This window comes from Lepidochelys olivacea (assembly GCF_965140295.1).
Source record: "Lepidochelys olivacea isolate rLepOli2 genome assembly, chromosome: 1".
Classification (NCBI taxonomy): Eukaryota; Metazoa; Chordata; order Testudines; family Cheloniidae; genus Lepidochelys; species Lepidochelys olivacea.
In genome coordinates, this window is record NC_140411.1 from 21645455 (window position 1) to 21671088 (window position 25634).

At 43.1% G+C, this 25634-nt stretch overlaps 1 protein-coding gene and 1 long non-coding RNA gene across 4 annotated transcripts in view; one reads left to right on the forward strand and one right to left on the reverse strand.

The window, feature by feature from the left end:
• Window positions 1-9956, reverse strand: part of RAB30 (RAB30, member RAS oncogene family) — a 64341-nt gene extending 54385 nt beyond the window's left edge. For both annotated transcript variants that reach the window (XM_084632269.1, XM_084632270.1), the window contains exon 1: window positions 9727-9956. The gene's annotated coding sequence lies outside the window, so the exon portion shown is untranslated. The remainder of the gene's footprint in view (window positions 1-9726) is intronic.
• A 105-nt stretch (window positions 9957-10061) lies between these two features.
• LOC311514781 lies at window positions 10062-15949 on the forward strand. 2 transcript variants are annotated; one of them, XR_014709936.1, is made up of 3 exons: window positions 10062-10589; window positions 11538-11666; window positions 12040-12441. It is a non-coding gene; the product is annotated as an uncharacterized lncRNA (long non-coding RNA). The 2 variants fall into 2 exon arrangements; XR_014709937.1 differs by lacking the exon at window positions 10062-10589 and adding an exon at window positions 15235-15949 and having other exon boundaries at window positions 11000-11666; window positions 12040-12253.
• The last annotated feature ends 9685 nt before the right edge of the window (window positions 15950-25634 follow it).

A 25634-nucleotide genomic window follows, 5' to 3' on the forward strand; every position in this document is an offset into this window, starting at 1 on the left:
GGCAGCCAGTATCAAGTGGAGTGCCCGAGGGGTTGGTCCTGGGGCCGGTTTTGTTCAATATCTTCATTAATGATCTGGAGGATGGTGTGGATTGCACCCTCAGCAAGTCTGCAGATGACACTAAACTGGGAGGAGAGGTAGATATGCTGGAGAGTAGGGATAGGATACAGACGGACCTAGACAAATTGGAGGATTGGGCCAAAACAAATCTGATGAGGTTCAACAAGGACAAGTGCAGAGTTCTGCACTTAGGACGGAAGAATCCCATGCACCGCTACAGACTAGGGACCGAATGGCTAGGCAGCAGTTCTGCAGAAAAGGACCTAGGGATTACAGTGGACGGGAAGTTGGATATGAGTCAACAGTGTGCCATTGTTGCCAAGAAGGACAATGGCGTTCTGGGATGTACAAGTAGGGGCATTGCCAGCAGATCGAGGGACGTGATCGTTCCTCTCTAGTCGACATTGGTGAGGCCTCATCTGGAGTACTGTGTCCAGTTTTGGGCCCCACACTACAAAAAGGATGTGGAAAAATTGGAAAACGTCCAGGAGGGCAACAAAAATTATTAGGGGACTGGAACACATGACTTATGAGGAGAGGCTGAGGGAACTGGGATTGTTTAGTCTGCGGAAGAGAAGAATGAGGGGGGATTTGATAGCTACTTTCAACTACCTGAAAGGGGGTTCCAAAGAGGATGGATCTAGACTGTTCTCAGTGGTAGCAGATAACAGAACAAGGAGTAATGGTCTCAAGTTGCAGTGGGGGAGGTTTAGGTTGGATATTAGGAAAATCTTTTTCCACTAGGAGGTTGGTGAAACACTGGAATACATTACCTAGGGAGGTGGTGGAATCTCCTTCCTTAGATATTTTTTAAGATCAGGCTTGACAAAGCCCTGGCTGGGATGATTTAGTTGGGGATTGGTCCTGCTTTGAGCAGGGGGTTGGACTAGATGACCTCCCGAGGTCCCTTCCAACCCTGATATTCTATGATTCTAAGAAGATCTGGAGTCAAGAATTAGCCCATTGTTGCACTATTGAGAAATACAACCTACAGGGCATTGTCTTCACTGGGCGGGGGGTAAGGCGGGGGGGGGGGGGCGGCAGTTGGAGTGTTCTTATCAACAAGTGGTAATTAACATGAGGTAAAATACTAGTAAAGACAAGTTTGTAGTTTTTAACATGAGTTAGCAAATCAAAGTAAACTCTAGATTCCCTCAGACCCTTCATCTCAACCTGTCAACTTGTGAAAATGACGACAACTGCCTTGTCTTCACTAGGATTTTACCTCATTTTAGCCAGCATCTTTTTTCCTATGAAGACACACATGAGCATGCACTTAAAGAGGAGCTGCAAAAGAAAAGGGAAATGTTATTTCTCCTACTTTTTCTCACGAGGTACCAAAAGTCTGAAATATTTATCTCCTGAATTCACATTTTAAAAACAAAAACCATGCTTGATTTTCACCTTGAAGTATCAGCAATGTCAAAGCAGGAATCAACAGCTTCTGCTGGAAGGTCTACTGAAGATCTAATATGTGTAAGGAAAGCTTTTTCAGCCCAACCATTTATTATTCAGGTCTTAAACAGCTGTTAGCAAAAAAAAAAAAAAGAAAAGAAAAACAAAAAACCCTCACAAGATACAATTTTAAACCATCTAAAGAGAAAAAGTTATTTCACCTGTTGATTATTCAGATTAAAGAGATTTTAGGACGTCTGAGATGTCACAATCCTATTAGTTCTCCTGTCATCTACAGTGTTTCAGGGTAGACAAAGCCTGAAGTTCTAGTGTGAAAAAAGAAACTGAATTTAAACCTCTCTTCACTCACTAGAAAGCAGCAAAAGAGAAGGTAAACCCAATATTTTATCTTTGCAGGAGACCTATGAAGGGATTCCATTAGGTCACTATCCCAGAACTCAGGTTTTATAAGAAAACTTTTATAAGACCCACAGAATTTTTGCCTTACCTCTCCACTCCCCGCACCCTTAAATTTACATAGATATTTACTAAAAATATCTTTGCAACCTAGTTATAGCACTGAGTACCAGAACCCAAAAGCTGAGTACCACTATAGAGAGCACTGAATCTGACCCTATCCCAAGTTAGGATTGAAATTGGATTTGTACTATAAAATTAATGGTTACACTTTACCCTAAAACAAAATATTAAACTAATTGATTTATTTCATTATTCAAGCTCAAAAATGGATAAATGATATAATGTAATGACGTGTAAGTTTTCTTTATTAATTTTCCAATTTTATAATCCAAGAGGTTATTTAGAACCTAGGTTTTAAGAGAATCTGCTTTTGAATAAAATCATGACTTTTAACCTGACAGGGTCTCGATCACTAACTCTTTGAACATGTGTCTATTTGAAGAAAGGAATTCACCTTTAAATTGTAGTTGCTAGTCTAACACCTGAATAAGGATCTCTTCCATAGTTCTGCAGAATCCAACGGAGTTTGACAGCAGGAGCGGAGTGCCTGCCAAGACGTTATGCCTTAATTTCATTACCCATCGGGCAGTGCATAGGTGCACCGGCTCTTTAGTCAGATATTATTTCCTTTTTTCCAGCAACCCGTCCTATTCCTTATTAGTGTTACTTCTACCTCCAGACTGATGTCTCCATTTATGCTCATTCATTTCCTAATGTGACACAGAATCATTTGCACCCAGTATCTGAGGCCCCAAAGGAGCCTGAGACACATCACTATATAAACAATGACACTATAGTAGAATGGGGACAAGAAAGAATCACGAAGGTGAAACTCCACTACAGGGAGGGAGCAGTTTGATACTGGCCTCTCAGCTATTTTGGATGATGCTGTTCCAACAGTGACTCCTCAGATGTGGCACCCTACATGACAGTCTTATTACCCCAGGCAGCTGCCTCACTGCACCCCAGATTAGTGCAGCAATATGGTTCAGTAGCAGTATTTCAGGGGGGTGAGGGATTAAAATGGTATATTTTTGTCACAATCCTCACTCCTAACTCAAACATATTCAACCAGAAGTCCCTTTCCATGACCTCTCTCAGGATTCTGTAACACAGCCCCCAGTACATTTTAAATTATCTGGCTACTTGAATGTTAATATTTAAGAGGAAAATAGGAAAGTGCTTCTTTACTGCAAAGCAAGGTAGAGAAACAGAATGGAAATCAAGGTGTAACACATTGACACAGCATGTGTCACATCCCCCACCCTGTGGCTGGTCAATAAACACCTAACTATTGCAACCAGTTAATGGAGTTAACTCCTTTAGCTCAAGTGATAATGGTCTGTTCTATGGCTCTGAAGGTCTGAGTTTCAAGCTTCACAGAATGTTCATACAGGAGGCTGTTACACAGTCATCCCTCTCCAGTATCAGGTGGGGGTGGTAAATACATAAGACAAGATTTTCTTCAGTATTCACAAATAAAGTTAAGTCAAGGCCTATTACTATTCTATAGGGTCTTGGGATTCTTTGGTGCTTCCATGCAGGAGAGATGAATTCACATTGATAGACTCTGCTCCCTTTTTATATATGCACATTGCACTTTGGATTAGTGACTTTTTCACACAGTACATATTCTGCACTAACAAGGACTTTATAAAATTTTCCTGAATGGGCCTGTGACTTTGTAATTGAAACACGTTCATTGATGGCTTCAACTACAAGGGGCTTGCATCAATGCTCCATTCTGCAATTGCCTTTAATTAGGACAGAGTTACTGGAGGCCTATTTGACTCTTGTACATGTTTGTGTCTAAGATGCTATTTTTTACCTGCACAGCGCTCATTCTGTGGGAGACAGACAGTCTCTTCAAAAGCCACATGCAAGATCATTTCTTTCCAAGCCAACACAGCTTTCCCCAATCCCCTCAACTTCCAAGGAAAAAAGGGGTCTCAGTACAGGGAACATTCGCAAAAAGAAAAGGAGTACTTGTGGCACCTTAGAGACTAACCAACCAATTTCTTTGAGCATAAGCTTTCGTGAAGTGAGCTGTAGCTCACGAAAGCTTATGCCCAAAGAAATTGGTTAGTCTCTAAGGTGCCACGAGTACTCCTTTTCTTTTTGCGAATACAGACTAACACGGCTGCTACTCTGAAACCTGTCATTATGCAAGGAAACTTATTGTTGCATTTAATAGGACTAAACTCAATAAGCTAGAGGAAAATATTTCTGCTACAGGCAAAGTACACAAACTAGATGTATGCTACCCACAACTTTAAAAGGACCGAAGCATGACTGAGTATCACAGTTCATTGTTAATCCCACCATGTGGTCCCACCTACACAGGCAAGGCCAAGTCACATTACAACACAATCCCCAGGCACTTAGTTTGCACAGGCCCCAAATTTGTGGGTATGTCTACACTGGAGATGGAGGTGTAATCTCCAGCTCAGGCAGACATACCCGTGCTAGCTCTGATTGAGCTTGCATGGAAAAGCAGAAGCAGAACCATGGCAAAACAAAGCAGCAGGATAAGCTAGCTGTTCAGAGTATGATCCCATGTGAAACCATAGGCACATACTCGGAGCCGCTTGCTCATCCTGCTGCTTGTGCTGCCATGGATGCACTTCTATTTTTAGTATGCTGGCTCAATCACAGCTAGTGTGGATATGTATATCCCAGCTGGAAAACACATCTTCAGCTCCAGTGTAGACATGCTGTATAAACAGTTTTTAGTAGCGTAGATGAGGAGCAGTGAAGAACCAACTGAAATAAAGATACACTTCAATTTGCTCTCAGTTACATCTGAGCTTGGCAGAATGTGATTTTTTTTTACATAAAATTTGATGGATAATATCAATGTTTATTTGTAAGCATTTATTTTGATTTTTATCAATATAAATGTTCACAATTATGGAAAATTATGGAGGGGTCAAACAGAAGGAGTCAGATAATCTAATGACAGTGAGATTTAAGACGTTAAAATTTCATAATCATTAAAAAAAACACATATTGTCAACATCATGTCACAATACACAAAGAAAATAGCCTTAAATCAAACTAAGTTCACAAGCACCATTTTTCTTATTTTGCCTATTTGTAAATTTAAATTATCAATGGAAATGGGGGGGGGGGGTTTAAGTCTACATCTATCAACATTTACCAATAAAAATCAAAGCCTTCCAAGCCTAATTATGTTTAAATAGTAACATTGAGTTTAATGGGCCAAACTGATTGCTCATGTAATTGTAACGAATTAAATGGAGTTCTATCAGGGATGTATTTGCCTCGATTTGTTCGATTTCACCTAAATTTAAAGCATGGTCCAATTGAAAGGCATCACAGTCCAGGAAACATTTAGATCACAAACGTGACAGAACAATTTTTCATACTATAAAACATGCATTAAAAACCAACACAATTTCTCTCACCAATTATGTCAATAATTGACTAACTTATTTACTGCAGGATGATATCATAGAAATTGGACACTAAAAAAAGGATCTTTTAGGTCATCTAGTTCATGCCCCCCAACCAATGCAGAATGGTTCCTATAATCTACTTTTCATGCTTTCTCCAACTGAGTTAGTGATTTAGTAATGGAGCTGTCACCATTTACGAGACTGGAATAATCTAAAAAAGTATTACTCTCAGAGGTTTTGCCTGATATCCAGTCCCAATTTTCCCTGATTTAAATGTTATCCCATTACTCCCAGTTTTAACCTACCTTGTACCATCCTATGCAATTCCTGTCCTACTATAATCAATACACTTATATTATGATGCATACTTTCTCTAACTTTCACATTGCCACATACATCTATGTAATCTGGACACACAGAAAAACAAACCACACCTGTGCAAGCCAGCTAGGTTCAGACACGTTTCCTGACTGCCATTTCTGCAACTATTAGCAGCAACATTTGCTTTCAAATTTTAGGACCCATTTACTAAAAAAGCAAATCTTTCCCTAAAAACAAAAAGGATTGTACCCAAATCTCGACTGTAGAATCAGGCCTGTTGTAACTGTTCATTTAATTTTATTTTACGAAAAAAAAAAAAAAAAAAGCAGTTCCCTGGCACACAAACAATACAGCTACAGATAAATCTGCGTAAGACAGACCACAACTTACAGTTACACTAGATGACTGAAGTTCTCAATGACAGATGCCATCTTGATTAACACAGTGAAGACAGAACTGGGGACCTCCAGAACAAAGAGCAGGAGTTGCTACTGCTTGAGTTAAAGAGGCAAGGCTCCCTCACTCAAGCCATACATGACTCATTTCATGTGAACTGGGGGGGGGGGGGATGTAATACACATGCACAAGTGAGTTACACTGGTCAAAAAAAAAAAAAAAAAAAAAAAAGAAGAGGAAAAACCTGTTTAATGGGAGAAACAATAGAAAAGGGCACACCAGGTATGCCAGACTCAGCACCCTCTTCATTTTTCTCCCACTCCTGATTTCTTATCTTCTTCCAAGTTGCCCCTATATGGATGACCACTTAAGTCCCAGGGCACCAAGTTGTCTTTATTCAAATCTTTCCTAAAGGCTCATGTCTCCCACAAGTCGTCCCCCGTCACCCCAAGTGAGTCAAATAACTTCTCTCACCCAGCACTGTAGCAGAGGAGAAGATGGAGAGAGCAAAACTTGAAACAAATCTATTTCAGCACTTTCCTTGGGTCTCCAAGTCTGCTTTCTCTTATTTGTGTCTGTATTTTAGACCCCAATTCCATATCAGGGTAGGATTCAGTAGATCCCAGTGTGGGACTGGGACCTTCCCTGTCCCAAAGCACTTGCAGGTGAAGGACCATCTTACTTTGCCTCCAATACAGTGTATACCTCATTGCTGATGCTTAGCAAATAAGGCCTTGATCTTGCAATTATGTGGACTTGTGCATAACTTTGTTCACACAAGTAGTCCTATTAAATCTAGTGGGATTATTTGCATGAGTAAATGCAGACACCTAAGTCTTTGTGGGATCAGGATGTAAGTTACTAAATAAACGTGAAGTTTCTACAAACCAGCTATTTAGAAGGAGTGACCCGATAGTTCTTGACTTTGCTTATTCATGGTTGCATGCAGTGTAGTTGTAGCAGTGTCAGCCCCAGGATATTAGAGAGACAAGGTGAGTGAGGTAATATCTTTTACCGGATCAAGCTTGAAAGCTTGTCTCTCTCACCGACAGAAGATGGTCCATAAGAGATATTACCTCACTCACCTTGTTTCTCATTTATGGTGACAGATGACCTCCTGAATGCCCAACTTTTAAGTCTTTTTACATTTCTGTTACTCCAAGGCAAAAACTGCAACACATCCTGGTAAATATTGCATTTGCCTGCATGCTACTTGGTGTCTGAATTTCTAAAGTACATTTTAACTCTAATTATTGCTATTTTATTATATAGGACCAGAATGCTAACACTTTAGACAAACTCATTATTATTTAGAGAAATTCATTAATTCAGCAACATGATTAAACAAGCATATGTGAAAACAATGAATAAGACTGCAAGATGGGCATAAATATACAGGCACAGTAATTAGATTAGGGACCACCATCCCCCCCAATGAATCCCCTACTATATAGGTTTCGCATATCATTAATTTACCAAATACACTTTCAAACTGCAGTTCCAGCGCTTGCTCTTCATAGCCTACAAAATCACTGCTGTAAAGGCTCCTCTCTTACAGCCAACAGGAGAAGTCGTATATTAAATTACGCACTCACTCCCTTGACCAAAAAAAGAGGGGGAGAGGGACGCCATTCCAGGAAATAAAAGTCTAAAAAATAAAAGGCAACTGGACTGCATGCACTGCTGTTCCTCTCCTTTAACTTAGCAACAACAAGGAGAAAGGAAAAAGAAGAGATAAAAAAAATATGAGATTTGATTTAGCTGAGGAATGTTTACCCCTCAGGAATTTAGTTGCAAGATAAGATCACATGAAATGTTCTGCATTACACATTGACTCCACAACCATTGTGTTAGTGTTTACAACCACTTTAATCAAAAGATACAGGGAGTTTCATTGTCCACATTGCACTCATGTCACACATCCCTTAGCATTGCAATTCCAAGGAAAGTCTGCCAAAGGACAAAACAGTCACAGTTACACAAGAGTAACGCAGAAGCAAATATGCGGGGGGGGGGGTTCAGTCACTGGAGTAGATAAACTTTGAAGGGACCCAGACGGGAGATGCTGCAAATGCTGCAGTGACGCAAAACTGTGTGTGTGCTGCTAATATAGTGTTATACAAAAGAAAGTAGATTTCTCTGGAGTATACTTGTAATTGCAGTGATGATATAGTTTTAGAAAAGAATAAATAATATATTGCAACTTGTTATGGTAGCACTATTCATGCAAACATCTCAAAGCACGTAACAAAAGCAGGCATTAACCCCATTTTACAGATGTGGAAACTGAAGCAAGTGACTTTCCCCACAGAGCTAAGGAGAGAACTGGGAAAAGAACCCAGATCCCTCACCCCCAAATCCTGTACTCTTCACTGCACCGTCTCCAAAGAAAGTGAGGACTGCATTGTGAAACTGTGTTGGATTCTAGAGTTAATTTTATAGCATTTAGTCCAGCTGTTGGTTTAAAAGTATATATTCACTCACACTACTCAAAAATAAATCTGAAAAAGCTGAAATAGCTAAGAGCCAGTCACACACTTCAAGTGACTTTTTCCCCTGAAAGAGACAAGGAATAGATCTAACAAAAATCCACAATGCACACACAATAGCCCCAGGGCCCCCCCCCCCAAATATTTTTTCCCTTTTCCATCACCAGTCCCATGTCCCTCACCAACCAGAAACACTCCTATCTCATAGCACCTTGGCACCATTAAGCAATAGCAAATTAAGGTCAATCCCATTTGCTGCTATTTTCAACATTGAGATGGCAAATTGTACCAGGATTCCCTCCAGTTATTTGTTACTAAAAACTGTATCCTAGGGAAGTATAATCAAATGACTACTTATTTATTACTGTGTGCTTAAAGTTGCAACAGAGTTTTAAAAAAAATTTAAAAAAAAATCGACAGATGTTCACTTTTTCAAACACTCAAAATTAACCATATTTTAAAAAGAGAATATTCTTAATAAAAACAAGTCAGACTTAAACGTCCTGTGACTGGCTAAAAAGAATACTGACACAGAAATGTGAAGTGTGTGTTGTGCTTTTATTTTTACACACACATTTTAACATGATTGAGCCTACTACTGTGGCTATTTCTAATATGTTATCCTGAAGGTGTAGAGAAAGGGAAAGAAAGCATTTCGTATCAGTAGTAAGTCTGCTATTTAAAATATATCACCCATTTGTTCTTTTAAACACAAGAAAAAAAGGCAATAAAGTATTCCAAAACTAAATTTAAGTCACTACTTTATTCCCCTATAAATCAGCTCTTTTGAAATGCATCAAGCATTTTTTTAAAAAGGCTTGAAAGTAGAATAAATCCGCATCTCAATTGCTTCTTCCTCTCCACACCAGACACACAACCCCTCCAACATCTGTATACGAACGGGAATCAACACTGTCTGATAATCGTTCTGCAGGCAAGTCTAGCTCTGTAAGGATTTTCCACACGCAACCGCCCCTCTAACAAATAATAATCCAGTTTATAGACAACTCAATGCACAGAAAAAAAAAAGGTTTATTTTTCCCCCCAGTGGTACCCCTGCCCCCCCCTCAAATAGCCCTGCACAGAACCTCCCCCATCAATTGCACTTTTCTGACTTAAAAATACATATTACAGACAAGTTGATAGCAAGAAATCACAGAACTCACCTGGATTTGGGATTTTCCCCCCTTCCCCTGCGAAACCATAAAACAAGACGCAACGTGGGATTCAATCACCTAGACATGGGGCAGGGCTTGCACCTCCCTTGGGATGTCTATATGGTCCCCCTCCCCTTTGCTTGGGATTTAGTCGCTGCCCGAGCGCTTCAGCAGCAGGGGGAGGAGGCTACAGCGTAGCACAATGAATTGCAGTGCAGAAACCTCCCCTGCCTGTTTTGCAATGACATCATCCCTATGGCCAGGGTGGGAGGGAAGGGGGGGAAGCCTCCCATTGGCCCCTTTAGATCGGCGGTGCGGCATTCTGGAATTTGTAGTTCGCTCCCATGTCTCGCAGCAGGCCCCGGGCGCACGGAGAACTACAACTCCTATAAGGTTCTGCGCCGCGCAGCCGCAGAGAAAACGGGGTGGGGAGAGACCGAGAGGGGGCGCTGGGCGGCCATGTTGGTGGTGTTGGGTTCGCCGTTCGGGCGGAGGAAAGGCCGGGGAAATCGGATTAAAATGTCGGCAAGGGGAGGGCGGGAGCTGAGTGCTCAGGGTCGAGTAAGGAAAGGGAGGAAACAGCGAGGGGGTCGCGCCGCTTCTCTCCCTCCAGACGGACGGGTGGGCGCGGCGGCCAGTAGACCGCGCAGTGCGTTCGGTTATCACCCGCTCCCCCAGCCTTGACGGTGCGGCGTGCTTAAATCCCCCCCCGCCCCCGCGAGGGGTCAACCGTGGTGAAGGGGGAGGGGGGCGGTTGCCGAGTAGGAGCGTGCGCGGAACGGCCCGGACGGAGCCCTAGTTGCGCCCGGCTCCCTCTGCCCCGCGGACGGCAGCGGCGCGAGGCCTCTGGCCCATCAGAGCGAGGCCCGCGGGTGAGCGAGCGAGCGGCGTGGGAGACCCCCCCCCCGCAAGCCCCAGGGCTGCCCCCGCTGGGCGGGGCTGGGAGGGTGGCGCGCGGGGGCTCCCAGCGGCCCGACGCGGAGCGCCGGAGGGTGGTGCCCGCGTGGCGGAGCGGGAAGAAGCGTAACGGCCGGTCTGCAGGCCGGCCAAGGCGCGCGAGCTGCGCGTGGGTCGCTGCGAGGCAGGCGGGCGGGCGGGCGGGAGTCGGGCCCAGGCTTTCGTCCCACTCGGGCGCCGGGCCTCGCCCGCGTGACCGTGCTCCTGGGGCGCCGGGCTGCGGGGGGGCTTTTCCAGGGGGCGCCCGCTGTGGCCGTGGGGGCAGAAACCTCGAGCGGGGGCGGGGGCGCACGGCAAGCGGTGGTTCGGGGCTGCTGCGTTCGGGGGGCGCGGCTCCACTGGCGTCTGAGGAGCGGCACTAATCGAGCTCGGGGTTCACAGACGCGTGGCTAGGCCTGTGTCCCGTAGGACTGTTCCTGCCCTTCGTCCACGGAAGTAGGTGTTTTCCCACCGTACCTGTGTGGGCATTTAGTAGCACTCAGGAATCCCTCAAGACCCCAAGGCAATGGACAACGTCATCTGAGGCCAGAGGCTCCCCAGGTTGTGCGTGTGATCAGATCCCTGAAGACTTTCCCCTCTTTCTTCCAGCATTCTCTCAGTCTTGGCTGGATTCAGCTCTTCTTCATCCAGGTGGTGATTGCAGTTGGGCATTGTTGGGAGACTTCTTTATTAGCTTGCTTAGGAAAGGGAAGTTAGATGTTGGGTAGTAATTTGTGAGACTTCCTGCTTCAAGCACAGGTTCCTTCTAATATTAGGCCCACTGTTGCAGGCTTTAGGGTGGATAGTGCTCCTTCCCCTCAAAGGCAGGGTTTATAGCATCTGTTAGTTAGGGGTCCAGGCTGTTCTTTGTTTTTACCATGCAGGAAGGAGGCCCTGTCTGCACTTAGACTCGTGATGACATGTGATTGTCAAATTCCTGAAAGGAATAATAGTAGTTTTGGGTCCTGCTCTCAGCTGGTTCTTGGTGGATGAAGAGGCCATAAGGGATGCAGGTGATCTCTATGCTTTCTCACAGCAAGTGGGGGTGCGGGAGGCAGTTGTAGAGGTCTCCTGTAAATTATTCATAATCCCTTCTTAGGTTGGCATACCAAACCATGTAAAGTGGTGTTAAAGTGCTTTTAAAAAAAAAAAAAGTGTGTGGGGGGGGGGGCAGAAGAACACTCGGGCTGCCCTTGGAAGTAGGTAGAGTACATCAAGCATCTGTTTAAGACAGGCCTTCATGGTAGCAACTGGTAGTTTTATCTTGTCTGTTTGCCACAGTGTGAGCACTACAGTGGGAGGGACTGGGTATGGTGAGAAGTCTTGGTACAAAACAGATTTCTTGAGTAACTTTATCAGGCACTTATTACATTTGTTCTCTTTCAGGATATACGGATATTGAGGAAATGGAATGCAACTGTTCCTTCCCTGCCCCTCTTTTTAAGCTGCAGGTACCCATGATCAGAGTTTTGAGCCAACACTCTGCCTTCTCCCTCCTCCTACAAAACTACCAGTTGGGATTGATGGAGAGGATGTACTTTAGGCCTTGTTTTAGCTGGAGTCAAATAAAAATATTGCCATGTTAGTCACTGAAGAAAAGGTAAATGATGGTGTATGTTGTTGGATCAAAATGGCAAAAATGTCTTACACCTCATGGTTCCTCTTTCAGATGTATGTGGATGTTACAAAAAAGCAGTTTTACCAAGTGCAGCAGTCTTTTCCTAGTTTCTTCACTGCCTGAGTCAGTATCTGCTGGAATAATTTGTGCTAAGGAGGAGAAAAAAGGGTTTTTTTAAGAGGGTTGGGATATATAATTGAAGAACAGCTGTCTAAGCTTTTCAAATTAAATCTGGCCTAGATCTGTGCAGCTGGAACCTCTTCATATAAGGCAAAAGTGGTAAGTATTTTGATGGAGTACTTAAATGTTTGTTTTTTCCTTCTGTAAAAGATTTTAGCAGATAACATACAGAACAGGGTTGTTAGAGATGAATCAGACTGCTTTTTCATCTTTAAGACAGGCTTCCTGACCAGCAAACAGTGAAGTGTGGTGTGGAGATTCTGGAAACCACTTTCTTCAATGGATGATGTGTGGGAAGCTGCTTTGTACACCTTCATGGCTGTCCCCTATTTTTAGGAATACACAGTTTTACTTTGATTCCAATGTTTTGGTTGCCTAAAGAAAATAGGTTTCTTCTTCCCATGAAGACAAAAAAGGTTGATGCTCTTGTCACAGCAGTTGCCAGGGAAGGCTAACTTAAAGCAGGGGGCAGTTGCAACATCAAGTTGGCTTGTAAGTCTGGTGCATGAGAAGTGGTATAGAATAGATTGTTGTATTACATAATTCACCCCCCCTCGCCCATGGAGCTTTCCAATCTTTATTACTGTCAATCTGCTGCCATCTGATGTTCATTAATCACAATTTGCCATGGCCTTCAGAAGTTTCACTTTGTCATACTGTGAATCTGTGAAGTAATTTCTAAGTTTTCAAACACTGGGTATAATTTCAAGTTACACAACAGGCTCACATGTGGACACTGTAGTGCTGACTCTAGTGTTGCAAGAGATGGTGCTGTAATAGTGGAAGTGCTGTCATTTTGGTAAACATGCTAAAAGTTTTCAGGTGCTGTAGTTGAAGATGGAGCTTGACACTTCTCAAAATGAGGTGAATCCTTTGTTTAGTCTAATACCGCTTTTGTCAGTAAACGCACTCCAGTGTCTAAACACCTCAGCCCCTGTTACATTTGCCTGTACTTGCACTGTTAGTGTAATCTAACCTTTTATGACAGGAAGACACTTTAGATTGTCACAATTGTGAAAATGACTAAGTCCAGTGGTTTTCAAACTTTTTTCTAGGAACCCAGTTGAAGAAAATTGATGCCCATGACCCAGCAGAGCTGGGGATGAGGGGTTTGGGACATGGGTGGGGGCTCAGGGCTGGGGCAGAGGGTTGGGGTGTGGGAAGGAGGTCAGGGCTGTGGGCTGGTGGTGCAGGCTCAGATGGGACTGGAGATGATGGGTGCAGAAGGGGGTCAGGGCTCTGGCCTGGGGATGAGGGGCTCTGGGTTTGGGATACAGGCTTGCCTCTGGTGGCTCCTGGTCAGCAGCACAGCTGGGGTGCAGAGACAGGCTTCCCACCTGTCCTGGCACCGCAGACCACGCTGCGCCCTGGAAGTAGCCAGCAGCTCCAGGTCCTAGGCAGAGGAACAAGTGGCTCTGTCTGGCTCTCACCTGCAGGCACTCCCTGCCTGCTCTCCCCCCATCCCCACCTCTGGGAACAGTGGGAGTGCAGAGCTGGTGCTTGGGCAGCACACGGAGCTCTGTGGCCCACCTGCCTACAAGCTGGACCTGCTGGCTGCTTCCAGAGCACAGCATGGTGTCAGAACAGGTAAGGACTACTAGTTTTTACTGGCCAGCCACTGGGGTCCCTGGGTGCTGAACAAGGCTACCTTGCATTCTGTGACTCAGGACTGGGTTGTGACCTGAACTTTGAAAACCACTGTGGTAGTCCATATCTTTCATCCGACTGAGCAGCTGAAGAAAAAAAGTGTCCTTGAAAATAAAACTTAAGTTTCTGGTGAGCATACTCTGTTCTTAATAGAACAGAATGGTCTGTGTGGAGGTAGACCCTTTCTGGGAAGGAAACAAAGGTATTTGAACATGTATAATCTTTTCCTTCCAGGCTTTACAGTATTTAGGTTAAGATGAAAAAGTAAGCAGAAATCTACATAACCAAGTTCATCTGTAGAAATGCAAGTATGAGACTGCAGCTCTTCAGAATGAAAGCCTTATTGTCTGTCTTTCAGGAAATTCTTGTTTTGTGAATTGTAACAATTCACTGCAGGCTCATGTAATGGAAGCAAATCCACACCCAATGTAACAATAGCTCACACATGAGACTTTGTGCACAAAAATAGAAAATTCAGAGATGTGGTTCCTACTTGAATTATAACATGGTCATGGTAGATACAGCTGTAAGGTATATAAAAGGTTTAAAAAAATACAGGTACAACTACTTTAAAAAACCCACATACAATCAGCTCATTTGTGTGCCAAGTCTAAAGTGCAGAGTCCCAGATATCAAAGGAACATAGAACTTGGAGTTAGAACTGCTCAATTTTTTCCATAACATTTTAAATTGGAAAATGTTCAAGGGACAATGTGTCAGTTTTCTCACCTGGAAATTTTGAAGCAAAGTTTTAAAATCAACCTGAGCTGACAGTTTGGTTTTTGGAAACTGAAAAAGGCAGGGAAGAGAACAAACCCAACACTGCTTTTCCAGTTGTAAAACTGAGAAGAGGTATCCTAACAAACTTCTTTAGCTGCTGCCTCTTCCCTGTCATCTCTCCCCTGCCCCCTTTTTTCTAGCGTGGAAGAAGGGAATACTGAACACGTGACAAAAAAAATGGAACTATGACATTTTAAGTCAATGAAAAATGGCATCATTTTTGAAGTAAAACTTCAGAAAAAGCTTTGGTTTCTGACTAACTATAGTTATCTTGCATGGGAAAAATCCATGTTCTGTTTAAATTTAACTATAGTTGTCAGCTGCTGGAATTGAACTAATTATCTTGTGTCTTTCAGCTTAAGGATACCACAGTGCTTTAACTACAGAAGAATCTCTTCATGTATCATGGACGTCTTTCTCCTCAGTTCAATACCAGTTACATGACAGAACAGGAAGTAAAATATACTGCAAATCTTAGCCATTAAGTTCCTAGAAATCCTATTGCTGCTGCAGCAGACCCTTACTAGGAACTTCCTGGCAGCAGTGGGGATACAACGGAGATCTTCCTGATCTAGAACTCAAGCCCCTCTCACTTTAGCTAGAGGAGAATGTTTGTAGTAGAGGAATTATCCTGTAGAGTGAAGTTACTTTCCCTCTAGCAAACAGAGCACATGCAAGTCAGCTCCTTACAATGTTATCCAATAAACACTTCAGGGAGAGTAATACAGGTGATATGTAACTTCTAAAAGTGAGGGCAGGCTTCATGATCAGTTAACGTGTGCCCTCAGGAAAAAATAGCAGCATGTGACCCATGGCTTATCTTTATCTGTACTCTACCTCCCTTAATTCCAAGCCAGATGATCTGAAGCAGCAGGAAGAGTGTCAAATGCTGACTGGTCAACATTTCTTGGAGTTGACTGTGGTCTAGAAAGGTCCCCTAGCCAAGCAGTAATCTAGTGTTACTCTCCAGAGCTTTTTTTACTCTTTAACAGTCTGATCACACAAGATGATATGGATACAGCCTGAGCTAGCACCTTATAACTATTCCATGATTTTGATATGCTGAGAATATTTTCAAGCCCAAAACACTTCCTAAACACAAAGCTATTTTGAAGAAGGTTGAAAGTAACCCATGGAACTCCAGTTAACACCCCCCCCCTCCATTCCCCCCCCCCCCCACAACTTAAAGCCAAATGTTTTAGTCTGGAAATGAACTGTTGAGAGCTAATCATTTTACTACTACCGTGCAAGTCTTCCTCTACTGCCCACTGAACTTAACTCAGCTCCCTGAAATTTGCAAAGATATTCATGTAAAGGGGAAGATAGCCGTATACAAAAAGGCAAAAATTTAATCCTATTTCCTATTCGAGGGATTAACTTTCCATATAGTCTAAGAATCCTTTATCTGCATTTGGAGAGCACAGGCTCTGCCAAAGTTCCATTAGCTTCCATATTGCTCAGCCTAGTCAGGTCCAGTTGCCAGATTAAGGCCACAGGTCTCAACATGTTTTAAAAAAAATCCACTAAACTGCATATGCTTCTTGCTATATGCTATAGCTTTAAACTTGCATGCTCTCCATACACTTACATAAAATACCATAACTCATATTACATAACACCTGTCTGCTGTTGCTCAACTCCAGCAGCACATTACACTGAGAAAAAACATGTACCTGATAAGATTAGGTACCTTCACTACACATCTATGGTCTGATTTACAGAAGTCCTGTCTGCCCTCAGATCCCACTAATGATCATGGGAGCTGCAGAATCCTAGCACCTGTGACAGTCAGGCCATTAACTTAAAGTGTTTTTTTTTAAATTGCAAAAAACACCCACCTCCCTAAAGGTAAGATTGAAAAAAATAGGTGGGTTTCTGGCAGGCTTCAGTATATCTGTGGGATGTGTGTAAGAGTGGGAGCTAGCGAGTGAAAGGCAATGGGGGGGTTGCAGAAAGAGGCTGATACACATAGTTGCTGGTCCTGTGCATCCCTTCCGTTTACCTTCTAGTGTTCTGCATTATAGGGGACTAGGGAGACAGGACTTCTATGAGTCATGTCATTGTCTCTACTTTTGTGCACTCCTTTATTTCCCACCATTCCACTTCTGCTTCCTTCCCTTGCTTGATTCTTTGCACACCAGTCTTCTTTATAAAAACCTTGCTTCCAGGAAAGCTTGGAAGCACTGCTGACACTACCTTGGGTTCTCTGCCAGCTTCCCTTCCAGGCTGAGGAGTTCAGGTGGTTTCATTTGGCAGTGTTATACCATGTAACCTAGAGGAGTGTGAGTAAGAGGCTAATTCCTGGCACCAGTTCACTTCAGTCACTTTTACATGTGGTCATGCTGCTATCACATAACAGGGATATTATCCAGTAGTTACTCTTAACAATAGTTGGTTTCAGTTTGCACTACCTCTATGTAGAGGGCTACTGTTCTGCCCTTGCAAAGATTTGAAAAAAAAAAATACAGGGTGGGAGAGAAGTAACTGGATTGCTTATTTACCCCACCTCTTGATTTTGGAATTTATACAGAATATTACCATGACACTAGTTTACCATTTAGCCTTTGGATTTAATAAAGGAATTTATGGTTATTTATACAATTGCTCTAAATATCCCCAAAAAGGTAATTACCTCAACAGTAATATAACAAGCATTTGATCAGGATACTTAAATTGGGTAAAGTCAGGGCTGCTTAGATCCATTTTGGTCAGCTCCAACTTGATCAGATCAGTGCTAGGAATTAATTTGAGCTTTTTATATCCTTTAAACAGACAAGTAATTTCATTGCCAATTATCAGGTGTTAGCTAAGATCAGATGGGAGTTTTATATAGTCATTTATTGCACCTGGTATCCAATTAACTTGTTACTTCAGGCCAAACCTCAAGATAGAGAACACTGGTATTCTGAAGGGTCACTAAGTTTAACATTCTCCTGGTCTCTTTTTGGTCACATGTTTTGGGCCTACTCAAGCTAATATCCCAACTCTGTTTTAAAGCCATAGTTTACCAGATCTAAGGTGACCTTATATTCTCACACTTGAGCAGCAGGACCTAGAATTTTTTGTGTCGTGCTATTCCTCCATCTAAGCATTGGGTCCAAAGTGCATTAAAATGAATGGGAGTCTTTCCAATGAGCTTTAAAATCAGGCCCTGATAGCAGTCAGGAGCTAGATATACACACACACACACACACACATCTCATTGCAGCAGGGGATTTAGAAATTCTCAATTCTCTCCTTCCCTAGGAAGACCTTCCACTAGGTTGGGAGGGAAGGAGTTGGCTGTGTATGCTAGGGAGGCCAATGATGTGGGTTGATTCTCAACTGTTTTGGCTAGGCTTTCATACTATGCGGGGGTGTTCTCAATGTTTTGAGGCACAATGGTCCTTTATTTCTGTTCTGCCCTTTAGCAGATATACCATTTTTTAAAAAGAGTAAAGCTTTGACACTTTTAAACAGCGTGCAATTTAAAAAAAGTTTCAGAAGTGAAAAAAAAAGTATGGCTTAGGGCACTAGCCTTTTGATCAACATTAGTAGAGGATTTTTTTTTCTCCCAATCTAAGAAACACTTAACAGTTTGAGCAGAGAGCTAAATGGCTATTCTTGCCATGTGCTTATTCAAGGAGTGCAGGCTGTATGTAATTCTCACAACCCTATTTTTGTGTGGTAAATTGATTTTTGGTTACAGCAAAATGCTGTTCTGTACCTGTGACAGTCTCCTTTACGTGAGCAAACACTGGAACAGCTACTGAACTCTGCTGCTTGGTAGTGTTATGCTGATGGATATTTACTTAGCGTTTGTCTACACTTAACATATGCTGCTGTAGCACTTCAGTGTAGGTACTGCCTCTGCCAATGGGAGGAATTCGTCCATTGGTGTAGATAATCTACCTCCCCCAGAGGTAGGAGTTAGGTTGACAAGAGTTTTTCCATCAACACAACACTCTCCACACAGGGATTTGGGTCATCTTAATCATGGATTTTTCACAGTCTGATGGACACAATTAAACCAACCTAATTTTCTAGTTTAGACCAGGGTTTAGAAACCTCTCTCTGGAGGAGGGGCAAAGGAGAGCTTGCCCTACCCTAGGTAACATTTTACCCATCCTTGGCTCATTAATGCTCATCTTGTAAGTCTGACTCATGAGCCAGTGGACTGTTTGGCAGCATTTTTCCAGCAGGTGGTTTTCAAGCCTGCAATTACACCTTTTAAAATTGAGTCTGCAAGCAGTGTTGGAGGCTGCTGGCTACAGCTCTATTAAAGGTTTCAGAGTAGCAGCTGTATTAGTCTGTATTCGCAAAAAGAAAAGGAGTACTTGTGGCACCTCAGCGACTAACCAGTTTATTTGAGCATAAGCTTTTGTGAGCTACAGCTCACTTCATCCGATGAAGCTCACAAAAGCTCATGCTCAAATAAATTGGTCAGTCTCTAAGGTGCCACAAGTACTCCAGCTCTATTAAAGGCAGATAACTAGGTGAGAACTTACAGGCACTTCTTTACCAAATTAAGGTGTCTGAGGCCTGGTCTACACTACACAAGTTGACCTGAGGCAGCTTGCTTCTATTTAGTTAGGTTAGTGTACAATATATCCTTGTCCTGACGATGTAAGTGCCTTACTACACAGCCATAAGTCCACCACCTCCACAAGAGTTGTAGGGCTTATGTCAATGTAATGAGGGTGATGCAGTGTGTAGAAACTATTACTTAAGGCTTTGTCTACACCAGTGGTTCTCAGACTTTTTGTACTGGCAACTGCTTTCACACAGCAAGCCTCTGTTTATAAATTAAACTTTTTTTACATTTAACACTTAGTTATATTTGTTAAGAGCACTTTTCACAGCAGACTTGCTAGCTAGCTGGCTGGCATGTGCTCATGACCCCACATAACTTTGCAACCCCCTGAGATCCCCAGTTTTAGAACCCTTGGTTTATACTAGCACTTTAAAGTAAAAACTTGTCGGGGGAGGAGGGTTCTCCCCCCCAACCAACATAAGTTTTGCCAACAAAACGCTGGTGTGGACAGTGCTGTTGGCAGGAGATGTGAAAGCTAGGGGGCAGATGAGCTCTCAGCCCCCCACACTGCCCCTCTTCAATCAGTGGAAGTGCTCCTAGTGAGGACGCGCACCACTGACAGAAGGAGGGAGGGTAGTGTGGACATCACTTACTGTGGTGGCTGTAAGTCAACCTACCATTGGTCAACTTAGGGCTGCAGTGTAGATATGCCCAGAGATCTACAGAATGAGCAAGGTAGAGTGTAGGTGTTGTGGCCTCAGTACAGTTTTATGTATTTTGTTTCCTCTAGGTTCTGTGCAACTGTAACTTTCCACCTGATGAGAGAGTGAATTTGCACAAGTGTGGGGGTGGGAGGAGAAGAAATGTCACATGTAAAGAAAGATGGGCAAAGGGCTACATCTTTGTGTGAAGGATTCTACCTGTGAACTTACAGAGCAAATATTATTTTGCCTCCCCCAGGTTCTAACATTGGTGAGTTTTGAACACTCCTTTAATTAAGCTGTCTGGCAAAACAAGTGTGCTGAGGAAATACAGATCTGTGGCCGTAGCAGCTTCAGAATGAAACACATAAAATTCTTTGGAATTGCTTTTACTATTTTAGTGAGCATCAATTAGAGTAACTGTGCACCAAAGGTTATGTAGTCACAGCCACTGTTCCCTCTAAGCTGTGCGCGTGCACACAGATCCTAAGCCCCACGCAAACAGCAAAACACTATGCATAAAAATTTGCACAGAAGCACAAATTTTTTGCTCACACAGCCCATCAAAAATTAGAGGGAACATTGGTCACAGCCCTTACTAGGCCTCTTGGGAGCAAAATGGTACAGGGCCCTTCTCAATCTCTTGCTTAAGCCTGCTCAAATTGTCACTCTCTGGGGAGCACCATGGCTACTGGTGTGAGACAACCTGCTGCAAACAGGTAGCTGGAGAGGAAGCCTGGAGTTGGCTCCACCCCCACCCTTTGCTACTTAGGCAGCTAGGGAGGAACCAAGGGCTCTGTGAAAAGAATTGAATTAGCTTACTCCTTCCCCAGAGCAAGGGGAGGGAGAAATCAGGAGTCATGGTTTGTGCTCAGGTCTGCTCCCGTAGCGGAGCGGCTACACCCTGCCCTTTATTCAGGAGAGATAGTAAAGTTCCAGTCAAGCTCTAAATGCAATCTATGTCTGAACTACTTAGGTTCTGTCTGTACTACTAAGCTTACTACTACTGCTAAGTAATATGTTTGGATTTACATGCAACATGGTGAATACTCTGTTACTGGCCTTGGTAGCTATATGGTATGCCTTTCTAGAGTCCTGGACTAGAATAGGATTATCTTCCTGAAACTAGTTCATAATACTGCTAATTTGCTGTACAAACTGGACCCCCTCATTTTTGTGTAACCAGTTTGCCTAGTCCTCTTTCCTCCCAGCTCTCAGGTGCAGCAGGTCTTCCCAGAATCCATTGAACCATAGGCTATTGATGTTGCTTTGCGGACATGTCCTCCAGGCAGTCTGTATCTTTCTGAGGCGTTATGGCACAACTGCCCAGATTTTTCCTCAATGCACTGATAGAAACATAATTCAGCAGCTATGTAATTGTGGCCATGTGATGGATATCCCCTTAGCTGAGACACCAGGCATGGAACCAGGGAACTTCAGCACTAAAAGCATGAGCTGCTCCAGATAGAGCTAAAGTTCTGTAATTAGGGGCTTTTAATTACTCATATCCTCTGTGAATTGGGCACAAAGGGGATGTATAACATTTACCCATGGGCTACAAACTTACAAAATTGGTTTGTGCACATGTAATCCAGACTATCAGTGTAGCTTTTTGTCCTTCTCTTGTAGCTAGGCCTGAGAAGTTCGAGTTTGCTACTGGCTCTGTGCTAATGGACCGGATTGTTGAGCTCAGGCAGAGGTACATGCCTTTAGATCCAAAGATCCTAGGTCAGTCCTTGTGCACTACCTGATTAGGTGTGTTATATGACTGCTGTGGGAAAGCCTGCCATGTGAACAAAATTGTGCTTGTTGTAATTTGGGTCAGATGAGTTTGCCCTAAACTGGTTACAAAGACATTAGAGTGGACAGGCCCTAAGAAATATCTTCATCCATTCTTATGCCCCATCTGTGCTAAATGGTACTGTATTTAACTATAGCAGTATTGCTGCCATCTTACAACATGGATTGACTTTGTAGATGATGGGACCAAACTGGGCTTTAAATGCATACCCCTACAGCATAGTTCCTTAATGCATTTATAACATTGTTTGGTCCAAGTTTAGGCCTAACTAAGTTATGAAATTATCCATTTGAAGCACACTATTAAAACTGTAAAATTTGCAGCATATTATCATTGTGTTAAGTGATATTTGTTATTACACAGTTGCTTTCCTAAGGAATTTATAATGTAAAAGACAGGCACAGAAAGGCCAAGAGTGGAAGGAGTTAGTTGACCTGAGTTTGAGAAGTATTATTTCTCTTCACCTGCTTCTCCCCATTGTCTAGTGAAGTTGTAGACAAAGGGCCACTGTCCACTTTTTACTCCTTTTTGTAAAAGGAAAGCTGTGAAAGTCTACTCCAAAAATGCTTGCCACCAGGGGTTGGATAAAAAAGTCTTGGCCCCTCAGTATCAGATTGCCAGCTGGAGCTTATGACTCTGGTTCAGAAAAATGTGTCTCTTAAGAGGCTGAAGTGTTGGCAGGTAGTGGAATTAAGGTTGTTAGTCTCTTTATGTATTTTGACTATACATTTAACATATTGTTCTGACGGTAACTGGATAATCCAATTTTACTGTGCATTTTACTTCTCTGCTAAATGACTGGGTTGTGAAAAGCCTTCCATTTAGGAACAATTAAATCTTAAAAAGTTAAGTGGGTACTGGACAAAGTTGTAGTTCAGGCAGGCTTGTGTTGTGTAGGCATTCCCACACTCCAATGTATTAAAGTCCCAGTCCAAAACAGGAAGAGACTGACAATTTTGCCAAATTGTAGGGTAATTCTCTGACAGAAAAATGTTGACCGAGGACAAGACCTCGGCCAACCAGAAGAGCTTCACTCTTGTCTGAAGTGGGATATGAGCGCTAGGACTATTCTACACTACAAAGGTTTTGCTGGTACAGCTATTCCAGTATAGCCAGATAGCCAAAGCCCTCTAGCGAAGAGAACACGTACTGGCAAAACAAGTTATTTTGCGGATGTAGTTAAACCACCTCCCCTGTATGACAAACTATGCTCAAGGCTGTGTTGCTGTAATAGCTGAATCTATACAGGGTTTGTTTTTTGCACCAGCATAGACATATTGGTTAGGGGTATGGTTATTTGTAGGGTAGATCTGCCCCTAGTCTCCAGAGGTTAAGGGGCATAGATACCCATTGTAATTTTAAAAAATTGAGCCTGATTCATCTGTTTTGTTCAGGTGAGCTAACCCTATTTTACCCTGAGGTAAGGGGTGTAACAATCAGGCCTTTTGCCTTATTGTGTAATTAAATATGAACACAGCACACACTGATTTTTATCTATATGAACTTTAAGTAGTACAGTGCTAGATAAAACTGGTGCAGTTTTCCTTGGGAGTAGACTTTGTGTTGGGGCAGTGGCATTGTGTAAGACAAATCCGATAAACAGTTAGTAGTTCCTTTTGCTAACCAATGCTTGATGGGTGGAAGAAAGTCTTAAATTGCTAGACTCTTGAATAATAGCAAGAAGTGACAATAAAATTCCCCAAGTAGTTCCAACCATAGCAAACCTAAGGTGGGTAATTCCTGTTTCAAAACAAGACTGATTAGATAGCACTTTGTGAAACTAGACAATGAATAAGCCAGAAATGAGCTTGAATCTCAATTGGAATCCAAGTGTCCCCAAAGGGGTGTTTCAATTTGAGGGCTTGGTTTTGACCCATGTCCAGACTTGTTTGTTTTTTTTAAATGAACAAATTTTCCAAAGTTTCAGCTAACTAATTTCCTCCAAGGGACTCCTATAGACTATAAATGTTATAAGGAATATAAATTCTACATGCTCTACAAATATATTATAACCTGTAATCAGGAAACACTCACCTCATGAGTACCCCCATCAGAGTGTGTGCCTACATGCACTGTCTGTTTGTGGTGGGTCTTCAGTGACTCAGACCTCCAGTTGAGCCACACATTGTATGTGAAATAAAAACCCTTTCCAAGGAAAGTCTGACCGGAGTCCTATCCCAGTACCCCTCAGTTGGCCTTTCTTTCCCTGTAGGCCTCCAGGGTTCAGGCCCTTAATTAGTCTGGCAGGCTTTAAAATAGTCTCAGCCCTGTTATTGAGCAATACTCCATCACTCCCTCCCTGGAGTCCTCACCAGCTCTGGCCCTTTCAAGCCCCAGCTGTCTTGCTGCACCACTAAAAGTTCAATTCTACTTCTAGGGTGCATCCAAATTCAGGTCACTTTCCCAGAGGCTGGAGGGACAGGACCTGGGCCCACCCTCTACTCCAGGTCCAAGCCCAGGAATCCTAAAGATGCAACCATCTGCCATTTTCATTTAACCAAGCACATTGTTGCTATGATTTCCTGGGCCACTTCCCTACAGTCCCAGGGCATTCTTCACCCTTACCTCAGGGCTTTGTCCTGGTTGAGTTCCTGCCACCAGCCCAGAGCTCCTTCTTGCTCCCTTCAATCTCCGCCAACACTGCTGTCTGAGAACCTGTGGCTCCCTCAGCCAGGCACATCATTCATATTCCTCCAACTCTAGCAAGGTATTGATCTCACACTGCCCCTGCAACTCCTTTTATATAGGCCAGCTAGGCTCTTACTGGTTGCTCCTTGCCACCCTTTTCTGATTGGCTATGTTCCACAAAGCCACTCTAGGAAGCTTGGAGGACCCTTTCCACTGCCCTTTTCTGGGGCAGGGTGTGGCAGGACAGTGAGGCCATCAGCAGGGGCCCCCATGGCCTGGTTTACCCTGCCACATGGCTATTTTCATGCAAATGGGTTTGTATAATATTTTTGATTTTTTGAGTAGTTAGGCATTTTTGTTTCATGTTCTATATCACAGCTAAGATGCTACCTATGCCAATCGGAGAACTCCCATTGATGTTGGTACTCCACCTCCCCAAGATGGTGGCTATGTCAGTGGGAGAAGCCCTCCCATCAACACAGCGCAGTATACACAGAGTTCGGTTGGTATAACTGTGTTGCTCAGGGGTGTGGATTTTCCACATGCCTGAGCGATGTTATACTAACATAAATTTGTAGTTTTGATCAGGGCTAATTGGATACTGAACATTCCTATTACAGGAGCAGTGAAGTGCAAAGCTGAGAGTAATCAGAACTGGATTCAATTCCCAACTGTCATAGAATAACTATGGGCAAGTCCTTTAAACCTTGCTGGGTCAAATTTTGCTCTTGGTGACACTGATGTAAAGCCAGAGTTACTCTGTTGAACTCAGTTGTTTTATTCCAAGTTTGCACCTGTCTCTCTAATGGAAGAGTTTGGCTTCTGGGTTTCATTAACCCTCTCTGTAAACTGGATCTAATAGTGCTTAAACATTGAAAAAACTTGGAGATGAAAAGTGCTATGTATGTGCTAAGGGCTTGTGCAGCTCTGCTATGGTAGTGCTTAGTGAAGACGCTACCTGCGTCGATGGGAGACCTTTTCCCATCAGTATAGGTATTCTAGCTCTCCAAGAGATGGTAGCTATGTTGATGGGAAAAGCCCTCCTGTCGATGTCGCGCTGTCTAAACTGGGAGTTTGGTCAGTATGACTGCATTGTTCAGGGTGTGGAAAATC